This window comes from Arvicanthis niloticus, chromosome 25, assembly GCF_011762505.2.
Source record: "Arvicanthis niloticus isolate mArvNil1 chromosome 25, mArvNil1.pat.X, whole genome shotgun sequence".
NCBI lineage: Eukaryota > Metazoa > Chordata > Mammalia > Rodentia > Muridae > Arvicanthis > Arvicanthis niloticus.
The window spans coordinates 37,204,461-37,220,161 of record NC_133433.1 but is presented as its reverse complement, the minus strand read 5'-3'; positions in this window follow the sequence as shown (position 1 = coordinate 37,220,161).

Genomic DNA, 15,701 nt, shown 5'->3' with positions numbered 1-15,701 from the left:
AAGACCTTCTCTGACCTTTTTCATCCTCTCTTTAATCATCCCTGTTTTGTTTATGTAAAAGCAGCATTCTTCTTTAAGGGTTGTACACAGTCTAGAGCTGTACATAGTCTTTTCTATTGTAAAAGAGAAAATCAAGTCTAATAAATTCCTTTGCAATTTTTGGAGATCGCATCAGACAGTGAAACAAGGGATTTCTTCAGATTAGTGATGTCAGTCTATAGCTGTTTGATGTCCTTGTCAAAGGCCCATTGGAGGTCTGAGTAGTATAAGTCCAGAGGCCAGCATCAGCATTAGAACTCCTAACAGCAGACATAACAGGTGATTCACTTTTACCTGGAAATTCTCAGGGAGATTTCTCTTCCCTGGATGTTAATTGTTATTCATCTTATTTATAATTGGGCCTAGTTTTGTGGTGGGTATCTATTTATTTCATTAATCTTTTTGGCAGCCATTTAGCTGTGCCTTCTGTGGTGTCAAACAGGCATATCAATCCTCAGCCCCATATGAGAACTGGGTCCTTGCTATTTCATTTAAGGGTAAGAGGGTCCTTCCACATAGCTGTGGCATAGTTTTTATGGGTCTCAGCGATGCCAGAGGCAGTCAGCAGCAGATTTGCCATGAGCTTTCAGTTTTAGAAAGTTAAAAGTGAACAAGGCATGATGGAGAGTATTTTGGGGGAGACTCATTCTGGGTGTACAGTTTCCCCTCTTTGGTTTTTAAAGCCAATTTTTCAGAGTTCTTGTAAAATCAGGGCAGAAGCGCCAACAGCCACTTCTTTCACCCTCAGAGAGTCATGAAGACACTATTTAAAGAAATATAAATCTTTATTAATAATCTTTTTTATCAAAGGGCTATTATAAAACAGCCAACAATTAATCAATCTATATAACATATCAATTAATGAGAGCTTCTTCTACTTTTTGTAAAATTACTCCTCTTTTGTCAATTAATTGTTGAGGGAAATTAGGATTTGCATTTCTCTTGAGAATATTAAACAGAGACTTAAATTTTTTTGTGAAGAGCTTAAAATAAGATCTTAGCCAACAAGCATCTCTTGGAAACTTTTGAAAATCAGTTAAATTCTTAACAATTAGAATTTAGGGACTAGGGACATTCCCCTGTGTTCCTCCATTGTCAATTGCCATTGAATGTTAAGTATTTTTGCTCAGCCAATCAAATTCATTTGTTCTTTCTGTTGTTAGGAACAGGCATGTTTTGGATAACTACTGTTGCCTAGAGAGGAGGTAATAGTAGATGTTTTGCGGAACTATTGTTACTTAGAGAGAGAGTTGGTCAGTTTAGATAAAATGGAGTCTAAGTCAAATGGAAGTACTTAAGACAAGTTTAGTTTAATTTACTACCAACAAGGCAAATTTCTCTATATTTCACCCCACATAAAAATCAAACAAAAATTGTCTGTGTGATGACAGAGATGCTTTTAAAGTAAGAACAAATATCTAATACTGAAATATAGGCTTCATTTATAAGAATATTAGATAATAAGGTATGGAGACCAGGTACCATAGAAGTCAAGGAATTTATCATTTATTATAATTTATGGATGTTGGGTCTTGCACAAATTTCCACCCTCTTCTGTTTATGTCTTTTATAGGCAATATTGAGGTCTTTTGAGGGCTGGCTTAAAGGATGACGATCTTGTTTTTTTGGGAAGCTCTTTATGATAGGTTTGACTCCATTAGGACCTCTTGTCTCAAAGGGTATTATTGTTTTATATTTGGCTAGAGTTTGCTTTAGTCTATTGTGGTCCCAACTAGGGCAGCTGATTTTATTTCCCGTATGTTTAATATTTTGAGCCATAATTCTTCCGGAACTCATGAAGGAAGGTTGTCTCTTTTCTTAAGTGGGGACTATTTCTTACTCATTTGCAAGTTTCATGGAGAAAATAGGAGAATGGGGATTCTTTTTTTTTTTTTTCTTTCTTTTTTCTGTTTTTTCTTTTTTCTTTTTTCTCTTTTTCTTCTTTCTTTTTAAATTTTTTTGATTTATTTATTTTTTATTGGATATTTTATTCACATTTCAGATGCCATCCCCTTTCCCCTCCTTAGAAAACCCCTATCCCATGCCCCCTTTTCCTTTGATACATTTTTTAAAAATGTTAATCAAAGGCTTTATAAGTTTGGTAATGCTCAATCAGAAGTATAACCCAATAACCAACCTAGATATATCAACTATCTTTGACTGGTGGAGACATGTGAACATCTGCCTTCATGTCCCCCCCCTTCTCTCTCTCTCTCTCTCTCATCACCTAGCTAGCTTCTCCTCTCCTTCTTCTCCTCTCCTTGCTCCTTCTCTTCCTCTCGGTACTCCTCCCACCTTAGATCCTCCTACACATCACCCTTCCTGTTAAAATAAAAGTTTTCTCTCAAAATACATTTAGAGCATAATTATGCCTATTTGTACCAGTGAGGTACAAGATAGTCCTAATACCCAGTCCATCATCTTGTTGACTAACTAGAACCTCTGTCATCTCTCTTAACTAAAACACTTAGTTCTGAACCTGGCTTTTTTTCTTGGCTTTAGAATGAATGTCAGCTGAAAACCATCCACTCAGATCTTTTCTCTCAAAGTAAATAGCCAGATTGATTATGAGACTATAAGTTTTCAACCCCGTCAGAAATCCAGAATGACTGAGTTAACTGAAATTATGGGAAGCACAAAGCATAGCTTCTAAAACTTAGCCAATTAATAGAGACCGCTGAACACCTGGACAGTCCCTATACTACAGAATGTTGGAGCATCAAATCTTCAGCCTTCTGGCCCAGGATCATCTGACAGACCTTAGTAATGTAGAATTATTAAGGGCTGATTACTTTGTCTAGGCTGATATAATCAGTTGACTATTCTGCAAGTGTGTCCTTTTCTGGACAGTAATTTGTCTGTAAATGGAAAGAGGCAATTCTTGTCTAGTTGCTGTCTCACCACAACTGGAGTAACTCCAAAGATGCTCAATTTCTTCTTAGAATCCAAGACAGGAAGCTGTCAGGAGCAGACAGGTCTCTAATCAAAATGAACATTAATACAGAAATGTTTGTAATGCCAATTCTGTAGACTTCCGACGTTTTGAAAACCAACTATCCATATAAGGTAATCTGTACTGTTGTCTGTTAACTCCACTCAGCTATTTCTAAATAAAACATAGAAAACACCCTAACAATAAACGCCAAGCCTTGAATTTGCTATAGTCCCTTAACTCACAGGCTAACCATGTTAAATCTGTTAAAAAAGTTAAGGAAGGACTGGGTCTAAGCCTTGTATTTCTAAATGTGTTATACTGGTACAATGCCTATGAGAGTATCAATATTCATCCCCCTTTTATATCAATAAGAAGCTCGTACCAATGAAAACCTTAAAATTTGTAATCAAAGTAAATTGGTGCCATTTAAGAAATTATATCTTCATCTTGATAATTATTGTACAGATTTCTACCAATAGGTTATGTCTATGCAATAAATCCTAGCTAATCCTCTCTATTCCCACAAAACCACTACTTTTCCCTAGAAAGACAGCCCAATATTTACCACCTTAGTCCCCAAGCCCAGGGAATAGGGGCGCTGACTCTTTATTAGCTTCTTCAAGCTGATTATGGGCATTGAGATATTAGAAGAGGAGTGTGGGGAAGAGTAAATTGATAAGCCTCTGAAGCTGTGTCTTCACTGCATCCAGATGGAATTCCAGGACCTCAGAGGTTTGAGTAGGTCTGCTCAGCTTGCTTGATGAGTAGATACACCAAGGCTGTGTATTCTGCAATATACAGAGAATGGGGATTCTTAGTATCCACTAAGTTTAAGACAATTTCTTCCTTTGGTGAGGAAAAGATGAACGTTTTATGTTTCTAAACGTATGAGGGAATAATTCACCAGTAAAAATGTGTGATGACTTTTTTTTCTTCCAGTTGAAATTTTATAAAGTTTATATTAAAGTCAGTTAAAGATAGATTAGAATCCTATACTCTTTTAATTGTATGTTTTCTCAGATGGAGAGTGTTTTTAAGCTTTGTGGGATTTAAACATATAAATCCACTAGCCAAAATACCAATTGATGTCTTTGTTTCTTCTTGGTTCACAATTATTTTACTTTTTCTAATGCATTCATGTGTTAGAAGAAAGATTAGCTTTAGACTCTTCAGGGTAGCTCTATTCATTTCCACTTTTCTTTTCAGTCCCCTCTCAGAGGCCTGCAGTGCCCTGTGGGAGGGCACCCATTTCAGTTTCTTATAATCCATTTTGAAATGACCAAGTCCTTTACAATAGCTAAAAATTACTTTGCCTTTTCAAGACATTAGAAATTAGTAAATGTCTTTGTCTATGAGTTTAGCTACTTAACTGTAAGCTTAAAATTTGGCAGCCATTTCTTTTTTTTCTTTTTTTCTTTTTTTTTTGTTTTATACTACATGCTTATTTTTATTGGTTATTGTATTTATTGATATTTCAAATGTAATTCCCATTCCCAGTTTCCCCTCTGCAAATCCCCTATCCCATTCTGTACTTTTTATTTTATTTTTTGAAAATAATTCTTTAGTTTGACCTGCTACCCCAAAGTAGCCAAATATTCTAGGACTTCCAAAAATGGAGCTTAGCAACAAATCACTTCTGTGACTCTCAATGCTATCAAGGGGAATTTTCAACTTCTTTTTAATTTTCTTTCTTTTATCTTAATTTGACATCAAAGCCAGTTTCTTTTTTTCTTATTTTACATTACTGTATTTTGCCGCAGTTGTGGGGAGCACTTCTGAAGTTAACTTTGGCTGACTTCTTGCTTGTAATTAATCATGAATGAGTCTTCAGACATCTGTCTTTGTTTTTAATTAAGATGTGCATTACACCCTGTCAAGTTTCTTCTATTATGTATATGTCCCTGAGAGACTTTCCTAGCCGGAAGGAAAAGGCATTAGTCAAGCATAGATACTGTATACCATAAACTTGCCACGTAAGTATTTATGGTCATTGTTTATCATCCTGGAATTGGTCATGTTTTGTATTGCTTTCTTTTAAATATACTGAGAAAGTACAGTTGCTCACTGGCATGGTATTAATCAGCAGCTATCCCATACTGGGTTTTTTTTTTTTTTTTTTTTTTTTCATTTTCTTTCTGCCTTTCCCATAATCATCCTCACTCTCCCTATTGTGGTTTCTGCCTTGACTGAGGGGATGACTGGCAGAATGGCATCCAGCATGAGGCTCAACTGTGAGGGCAACAGTAAAGGGCACTGCTGGCAGTGGAGTGCTTGGGAGTAGTGAAAGTGTTGGGAGAAGTTACTAACTTTACAGAGTAAAGGACATGGGTAAACATAGATAAGGGGGTTCAGAAAAAGTAAGGGAGTTCCAAAAGGATAAGGGAGCTCAGAAAAAGAAAAGGAAAAAAAAAGAGAGAGAAAAAACAAAAAGAAAGAAAAATAGGAACAGCCTTATGGTTTTTGAGCAAATGCTTCCTATGCTTCATTAAAGTAGGGCAACAGCAGTTACATAGCTTCTTAGATTTTGTAAAGAAGGTTTGTTCCTGGTTTCTTGAAGAAGGTACAATAAATTCAGGTTGGAAAAAGACTTCAAAGTTATTGTGATGTGCAAGAATTAGGTAAAAGTGCCTGAAAATGCTTTCCTCCTTTGGACCCTGATTAGGGCTAGAAGAGACAAATGCTTCATATTAAAGATGTTTAAAGTTGATAAATGCAAATTATAAATGTTGGAGGGTTTAAGAAGATGTTTTAAAGTATACAAGTGCAAGTTACAGAAATATAAGTAATGATTTAAGGTATAAACAGGATAGTGTTTCATATTCCCCCCACATGCTACTGTTATTTCAAAGTTTAAAATTTTACCATTGATCAATAGAGTTTTGATAAGTCAATGAAACATCACCAGTTTACAATTCTGTCACAAGCTTCAGATTTTAATTACCCCTTGGCTGTCTTTTGAATATAAACTTAAAGATGCTTCTCACCATGCTATAACTATGGCTGTAAACCTATAGGTTTTACTAAGTCTCAAAGGCATGAGTCTATTTCTGTTGTCTAACAGATGCCCATTAACTATATTTCTAAAATATGAATTTCAGTACAATGGTAAATATTAATGTACATGCTTTTATAAACTAAAGTTCACATAAGCTTCAGGGAATCAAGCATCCTAAGACTTAGTCCCACCTGTCACAGATCAAATGGACTCCAAATAAATATACCAGCCTGTTCTGATCCAATCCAGCAAGTGGTGCCAAATATAATTTATATAAACTAACATATTTCATATAAGATAAAAATGATATACTTTGAAATATGCATATAATAACTAAATGTATTTTCACACATGCATATGTATATGTAAATTATGTATATTATATATAAATTATACATTAAGTATAAATTATACATTAAATATAAATTATATATTGACTATGATTTATATACATTAATATATATTATATAGTACACATCAATCATGTATTAAATAATTATGTACTTAAATGAAAATTATATATATTAAATATTGTATTTTAAATTATTAAATATGAGTTAAATCTATAATGTATAAATTATAATCTATATAATATACATAATTTCACATGTCCTCTCAAACAAGGTATTAAAAAACAAGCCCATAGAGTTCTAAAATACTAATTACATTAAAAAAGGGGTGAAGGTTGTATACTCCTTCATCACAAAATTTTATTTTAAGTTTTTTAACCTTGGATGTCAATGGACTCTGTTGCTAAGTGTCTATGGTATCCTACAAGTAGGCATACTTACGCTCAGTTGAAATGGAAGGATCTGCTTACTGGTACATGGCATGGTCATAACCCAGTATTAGTATGAGAAAGAGGACATGGTTTTGTTTCTTTCACAGGATGCCAAAGGAGTATAGTGGCTGCCAGTGAAGACCTCCATACTCAGGAGACCCTTCCTCAAGTCTCAGGAGATCTCGACCACCCAAAGATCACAAGAAACCATACCTGGATGCAATCAGCAGAGGTTTGTTAGGGAAGAAACCTGGCAGCCAGCGGTCTCACCACACACACAGGCAGGAGTGGGGTTCGACCCCCAACATCCAGTCTGTGGAGGGTTTTAAAGGGAAAAACCACAAACCAGGGGAGTAGGGAGGGGGTGAGGGGTTGCCAAGGATACATAACATAAGAATAGTGAAACATTCCAGAGAAACCCACCCTGAATGGTTTACCATGTCACTGTGTCCCACCCTGTCATTTATCAACTATTTCAGATTAACTATCTTTACTTCTTCCTGCTATAGCCCCACCTAGGTGGCTTGCATCTTTTATCTGTGGTCAGGAATGCCTTTCTGTCTTGGGCCTCTCCCACTTATAGGTGGGCCTACTGCTTGAGGCTTGAGGAATGTAATTCATCCAGCAAGTGTCCTGGGGTATGAAGGCCTGACAGTTCCGAGTTCTGGGACCTGCATTTTTCTGCCCAGGTCTAAGGGCAAAGAAATCTACACATATTTCATAAAATGGCCTTTATAATTTTTCACTGTACACCAGAACAACAAGTGAGATGCGCTGATTCTGGGACAGAGAGTGATGTTGACCATGATCTTGCTGAGTGCTCTGACAATGGCGATAGGGAAGCTGTATTGAGCATATGTTCCTGGCTCCCTTTGCTGCTTCCTTCCATATAGTCAAAGCCAGAAGTACTTTAAGTGACCTTTAGTAACAATACTCAGCTATTAGGATTTCCTTGGACTGAGAGTAAAAAGTATTTCAAATTAGTGAAATGTGCGGCTATGGGTCAGGGCCTACCTATTTGTTGGACTAGAAATACAACCAATGCTGGATATATTTCTTTGTGCCTTCAAACTTTGAACTATAATGTCTCTAACACTGTTGTGTAAAGAATTAAGATGGGAGTGCCTATATCTCAGATTGGACAAGCTGCCTTGTCTTAGGCTTTTAGACCTTGTAGGACACAAAATGTTTCTTGTTTTGTCTTTGTTCAATTGTGTTTCTTTACTGCATGATGGTCAATTCATAATGGAAATATATCATCCAGCTTTTATTATGATTCCTGTAAATTTTTCTGAACCCTAAAATTCTGAAAAAGGCTTACAAATATTGGAAGAGTTAGATCACACTCTGGCTAAAAGCAAATGTACGGCTGAACTGATCATTGCAAGTGTTGTTGCTCTCATAGACACTTATAAGCAGTTCTACTACTTCTGCATAAGCTTTAGCACAAGAAGTACAGCTAGTTTTGTTAATTATCTTGCTGAAAATGTAACTAATTCCCTGAGCATACAAGAAGATTTAGATACACAGCTAGAACAAAGAATTGCTGCATTATATGATATACTGCAGATCATGGGAGATGAGGTATGAGGAATGAAAGTCAGAAGCCATTTGGAATGTCATGCTTGATATCTATGAATTTCTATAATTCCAAAGATATATGATAAGAATGACATAAATGGACCGGAGTAAAAAGGGACTTGCAGGGTATTTGGCTTAGTACTAATACTTCTTTAGATTTGTTAACCTTACAAAGTAGGTTTTGAATTTAAGAAATGCAAAGCCTTTGTCTTTTGATACTGTGGAGAAAAAGAAAAAAAAAAAAAACAGCTGGGGGAACCCAGGGTTCCTCCTGCCATACAGTGGGTTAGTCGGCTGGGAACACCCTGGGTTCCTCCAGCTGGAAGTTAGGCCTGACTCCTCCAGCTGCAAGTTAGGCCTGGCTGCTCACCAACTAAAGGCCTCTCCACAGTTCCTCACAGCAGGGCCCCAACACATGAGGAAGTCCTTGGGTTTCCAAAACTGGTTTATTGGCATGACAGATGGTGGATGGATCTGGATGCACACCCCCCAATACCCAGGGCAGACCTGAGTTAAATAGGGAGGGGAAGAGGGGGGAGGAGCTGGGGAAGAATGCTTAATTGACTCCACCCTCTGGGCTTCAGCTACCTTATTAGTATGTAAATCTCTCTAGGGCCTGGGGCCTCTTCCTCAAGCCCTCCACCTGTGTACTTGACTGAAGGGCGCAGGTTGAATGGAGATTAGACCTCGTCTTAGGCCTAACATGATACTGCTATTGTAAATGATATTCTGAAAAGTTTACAGACCATTTTTCCTTCATGATCTGCATTTCCATCTTTTATATTGGGCATAGCAGGACTTGGGTTTATTATCCTTTTTGTGGCATGTCTATTACCAGTTCTTCTGAGAAGTATCATCAGACCTTTTACAGATGTCAAAGCAGAGTTTCCTAAATTCAAGTTTCAAAGTCTTCCCAAGCAGAAGTTGGTACTCAATGATGAGTAAGTTCTTCTTGAAAACATTCTCACCTAAGACAGGCCATGAATACAAGATTATTTGTGTGCCAGTGACAGGTAAAGGTATGTTTTCAGGTGGATCAACCTAAGATATGCACAACTTTCTGCCCCATGCCTGATAAAGTGCCTGTTATACATAAAAAAATATGGATGAGATTTTTCCAGAAGTGGATCACCATAAGACAGGCTAAGGAATGGCTTTAGTCAAATATTTATATTGTGTACCATAAATTTGACATGTAAACATTTGTGGTCACTGTTTATCTTCCTAGAATTGGTTATGCTTTTAAAAGACACTAAGAAAGTAAAGTTGCTCACTGGCATTGTATTAATGAACAACCATCCCACATTCTGTTTCTTCTATCTTCTTTCTGCCTTTTCTCTAATTATCCTTTGTCTCCTAGTTATGGTTTCCTTGTTGACTGACTCACTGGCTCTGGGAATGAGTTGATAATTTGTGCCTATAATTTTGTTATCACAGCACAGAGAGGTAGTTTGCTAATTCATGGCAGATAATTTAGACATCAAAATTCTTAATGTTCTTGAGGGAGTTTCTGTATTCTGGCAAGGAAAATCATTCTTCTGTGCTATTTCTGGCAGCCGATTAATTAATTGTCATAATTCATAAATCTTGGTTCATCTGATAGTAGAGAGATGAGAAAATTATTAGTACATTTCTAGTGTGTTCTGCTATGGATCATTGGACCCACATCCAAATATTTTAGTTCATATTTGTCAAAAGTTTATGAATAGTAGTATCTGGGATTCTTTCAACTGGGTTTTAATCTTCAAAGGAGATAATGTAGCATTTATTGTAGTTTAAAACTTTGGTTTTCTTGTGAATTCCTAAAGTCCTGATAGGAACTGCTAGAAGAGTAGGATGGGGAGAGGGTGAAGAAGGAAGAAGTGAATTTCTTCTGTTATAGAGATAAGGATAGAGGACAGATGGGAACAGAGGCTTTAAAAAAGTGAAGCTCTACAGAGTTTGCCTTGAGGTTGGCAAAATGTCTAAGATGTTCTTGTTATTCTCCTGTCCTTCAATGTTTCTCTTTAATTCTTATACTGCTTTCAAAAGTCTCATGTTCATTTCCTATAAGTTAGCAATTTTATCATTTCTTCTCTTAGAAACACTTCTCAATTCTAATTAAAGCAGGATGCCCTCTCATTTATTTGTTTTCTTGCTTAGCTCTTCTTAGTTTTAAATGCAAAAGTACTAATTTTTGAATATCAATCATTTTCTATTTAGAGAACCATAAAGCCAAGTTATCTATCAGTAGGTAAATCTCTCCATTTTTCAAAATGCTTTCAAATGTTGAAAGTGTTTAACTATCATACATAAAGCCTGGAGTGTCAGATGGCATTATCTCTACACACAAGGAATCTTCTGTTTGGAAACCTCCTCCTCACCTCTCTGTACCCGCTTCATCCTCTTCCTTCTCTTCTCTCTATCTTCTCTCTCTCTTTTCTTTTTCATGAAAAATTGCAAGTATTTTTTATGGTAGCTCAGAGATACCTGTTTTGGATCAAGTCTATCTGTTGTTTGGGGGTTAGTTTTCTCAGCTTTCATCCAACACCTGTTTCTATCCACTGGATGTCCTGCTGCTATTATAAATTTTCCTGGGCTGTGCCTCTGAACATCCATCTTATTGTGTTAGATGAAACAATTTGCTCTTAGGCTATTAATGACCAGGTAAGTGTTCATAAAATCTCTTAGCTAAAGGATACAAGAATGCATTAAGTGTAAGCAGAAGTCTGAGAGAAACACAGAAATAAATGAATATTTTAGGACTGTCAGGAGACAAAGGGAAAATGCCAACAATGAAGACTTCTAAAAGCAAAACTAAGAAACCTAAAATGCCTTCAAAGGTCTAAAAGTTCAATTAGTTCTAAATGATCTAAAAACCAACTAAACTGTGAGAAAACAAAGATCATCTGAAGCACTAAAACAAACACATTGAAAGCAAACAATGCATACAAAGGAGTTGGGGTCAGAAGAATACAGCACCCATGGAAAATAGTCATCCCTTCCTATGCTGCTATTTTCTTCATAGGCACACACATTAGTGTCAGATAACAAGGAAAATGGGAGAACCCAGAAACCTTACAAAACATTTAACCCAGGGACCCCTTGGAAGATTCCCAACTCTGGATTTAATAGTGTTTGTTTTTATAAAACATACTTTTAATAAGGGTTCTCAGACACTTCAACCTCCCTCCTAGCCTACCATTCATAGATAGGGGCTAAAATGTGCTAAATAGGACAAAGGTATGTGTACCTGTTTAGAAGTAGTTCCTTGGGGGCAATTCTAATCTCTATCAAAATGCCAGCAGTCCAGTTTAGTTGTGGCAACATACCAAACACAAATCACAATCCAGCAGAAACAACCAGGCCTCTGCCAAATCAGCATGAGTCATTGAGAACAAGGACTACCTGGGAAGCCAGGAGAAGTTCTCTGCTGTACCTTTGTGAATGAGGTGAAGATCAATGAAGATGTAGGATCGTCAAAGCATTGTAAAGCTGGAATGCAGATGCATTGTCACTGTCTGTTGAATCCTGTTTATACTCTCTACAAATGTCAAATGTCCACTCATGAGTCTTACTTCCACAAAACATCACAAGTATTCATCACATGACATTACCAGAAACTTCCATTTCAGAATTTCCCTTCCAGAATCACAGTAGGAAATGGCAGCCTGGCCCCAATAAAATATCTTTCTTCCTTTTTTATTTTTATTTTTTATTTTTTTAAGTTTTTGCTGTATTCTCATTTCTGGGTTTTTTTTTTTGTTTTTTTTTTTTTTTTTGCATTTTGCATTTTTGTTTTTTGTCTTTTCCAAAAGGTGAATTTTCCTCATAAATGTAGAATTCTTATTACCTATTATTATTATTATTATTATTATTATTATTATTATTATTTATTAATGTCCTACAGAGACTGGGAAGGATTCTCTTGAATCAAGAAGACCTGAGTGAAAACCACAAAGAACAATTAGGAATGACTGTGATCAACCAGCTTCTTTATAACACTTTCAAGAGGTGTTGGAGCAGTTGGCATTTTAGCCTTCCTGAATGCCTCAGTCACTCTATACTTTCTTTGTGGCTAGGAAGAACATGAGACCTGAGCTCTGAGGAAAGAGAAATTTTCACTTTACATAGCTAGCTTACTAACTTTGTAAGAAGCATCACTGCCTTCCAACAGAAGTCCTCACTCCCAGGTCAAAAGGATTTCATGTTAATCTAAAATGTTGGTCAGTATATTTGCTTCTGTAGCACTTGGAAAGTCTTCTTTAAGGAAGCCTAGACAAGATTTATGAAAAAGAAATTTGCATCTTTGAGACTAGAGTCTACTAACATACAGACAACATACCCCCTACCATCCCTTCTGTACTTTCCAGGTTTCTTGGTCCTTAAGTTTGTTTCTTGAGAACTCTTTGTTTTCATGTTTCTGTCTCTTTCTCTTCTGTTGTCAGTCTTTTCACTAGACTCAATCCTGGATAAAGAAACCTAGAGAACTTTACTACAATGAAGATATTTTTGTCTCAATAGCAAGTAGAATACTTAAAGCCTTTAATCAGGCTTTAAGCAGATATGGACTGACTCTAGAAAAATAGCTTTTGGGGGTGTTAAATAGTCCTGGAATGCAAGAAGAAATGTTTCTATCCTCCTGCAGGCAAACTTCGGATAGTTTAAAATCAACACATTTTTGCTACTTTCTTGAACATTTCCCCAAGAAATCAGATGGCAGAATCAGATGGTAGATATCCTCTTTTGAAAAATGACAAATTTACAAACATCTGGAATGCAATAAAGGAAAGGCTAAAAGAAATCATGTCTCAAGCCCTACAAGCAGGACCAAGGCAGTAGGATGGTCTATTATAAAACGCATGTAGTGGGCAGGGCTTGAGATGGGAAGAGGCAGGGAGGTGGAGGTGTGAGGATGTTGGGGAGATAAAGGGACGAAATTGGAAGATGTCAGGGGCTTGGCCATGAGGAAGTACAGAAGTGTTACCACTTGGCTGGCCAAACCTTGGGGCTCACCACACTAGACAGTGCTAGATATTCATACTGACAGGCTAGAGACATCATTCTAAAGGCTAGAACATATAGGTAGGGGAAGGCCAAACCTGATCAAATACTGTTCCATCTTTCCTTTTTCATCTTGTTACACGTGGGATAATCTGGCTTGAAAATTTTTCCAGCATCACCATTTGACCAACTTCTCAAATACTGAGCAAAATCAGACAGACAAAACAGCCTACTCTTTTTCTGCCAGGAGACATCTCCATCAAATCTCCTAAAATATTTTTATAGGGCATGATGGAAATATATGGACCCACATATGTTTTTAGTTTATAGAGCTTTCTTGTTAGCAAAGCCTAAAGAAAATCAGAGCATATGCTAAACAAAGATCTAATCTGTCAATTATTTGCAGACAGTGCCCATTTATCAGTGAGAAAGTGAACTTCCTCCAAGTTGGTTTCTTTACTGCGAATAAACTACTTATAAAGCCTTTGGGACTGTATATCTGCATTTGCAGGCACACGGACTGTTCATGGGTATCACTTTCAAGTAGTTGGTTACCCTAAGACTAGTTCAAAAGAATCTCAAGTTAGATGCTGGTAAAGGCATATACCACTCTTGGCTTGATCCATTGGAGACTACAATACACACATGGCATTCTACAATATAAAGATATCAGTGAGTGACCCTTCAAAATCAAATGTTATGCCTCTTATAGTATTCTAAAAGAAAAAATATACATTTGCTGTCTATTGTTAGTCTCTGATTCTGTATTCTGGCTGCAGAAATGGAACCTATCACTTCAGACACAAGCATGTTTGTCTCAAAATGTCCTCCAAAGCCCATTTTTATGACTCAGCCTGGCCCCTTTATTATAGGACAGGAATAAGAACAACAAATGGTTAGAAAGTAAAGTCATTCTGCCCTTAGGGATAACTAAGGGGTAAACTATTTTCAACATAGATTATTCTTATTTATATTACAATATACTGTTTCCCATAGTAAAGTCAGCTAATAGGATGCTTTAGTTTGTCACAACAGTAAAATAAGGAAATTAATTCAGATTAATATAAATACATAGTATTAATATTTAACTAACTACTTAATAAGTAAACCAATATGGTAGATGGAATGAAAAGACTTTTAATCAAAAGTCCATGGAAAGGACAGAGTGTACTTGCTGACTGAAAGTCCCTTAACCAATGACTCCAATGTAAATGTTTTAGCAGGCATGTCTTTGTTGAATCGTATTGGAGACTCTAAACATAGAGTTGATGATGTTCGACTATTTAACTGTTCTTTCTCTCTGTCTGCTACTTATACTCATCCAAAATCAAAAGCACAGTTACTGTAGATCATTCCCTATACTGTAAAAAACACACAAACGTTTATTACTATTTTGTATCTTATATAAAATTTGTCTGAGAATATATATGTATGTATGTAACATTAATTTATTATCCCATCCAGTCGATGTGGTTTATATTCAACTTTTAATTAGAGGGCAAATTTACTTTTTCATGTTACTATGTCTCATGATATTAAGAAAGAAAATTTAGAAAAAATCAGCAAGTATAAAAAGTAAATGTTAGAAGGATGTAACAAATAAAATAATTTTAATAAAGAAGGATTTATTTGTGAAGATTAAGAAGGTAGATGTTCTTTTCAGGTTATGAAAATGCTAAAAATCTTAAATTTTGGAGGTCTGAATGTTATAGAAGACTTAAAAGATGGAATTTAGAGATTAAGTAAATTTGATAAAATTTCTAAAGTCAAAGTTCCATGCATCAATATAAAATATCTACTTAAATCAATAGAATTCTCCTAACGTATTGATTTGCTTTTGGTGCTATTTAAAAATCCTAACCTAAAAGAACAAAAAGTTATGTCTAATTAAGGCATATTAAAATTTGGCTGGTTCTTGTCCCAAGTTTTATGTACATATTGACAGCATTTAATCCCTATTAATAATAGTTAATACCTAGTCTGCTTACCCCATTTCTATCTCCTGTCTACAGCATGCTTCATTGTGCCACACTAGTCTACTAGCTCAAGCCCCAACTAGTGTGGTTAAAATAACCAGAAGAGCATTTTTTTTCTCCTTGCCCTTTAACGTGAACTAAATCCCAAGGGACTGAAGAAAATCTCTAAAATATTTTGTTATTCTGTCTTCATCTTCAGGCAGGCCATAGAGATACTATCAGATTGACTGTAACAAGTGTGTGTTCTACAAGGTGGAGTTTATAACCAAAGGAAAATTTCCTCAATACATGCATGCAAATCCATGAACAATGAAGCCATTCTTGTAAGATGAGGCAATTATTAAAAGTAAACAAAGAAGCAAGCAAACAAACAAACAAAAAACCCTGAATTGGTGGTTTCTCCTGAGCTCT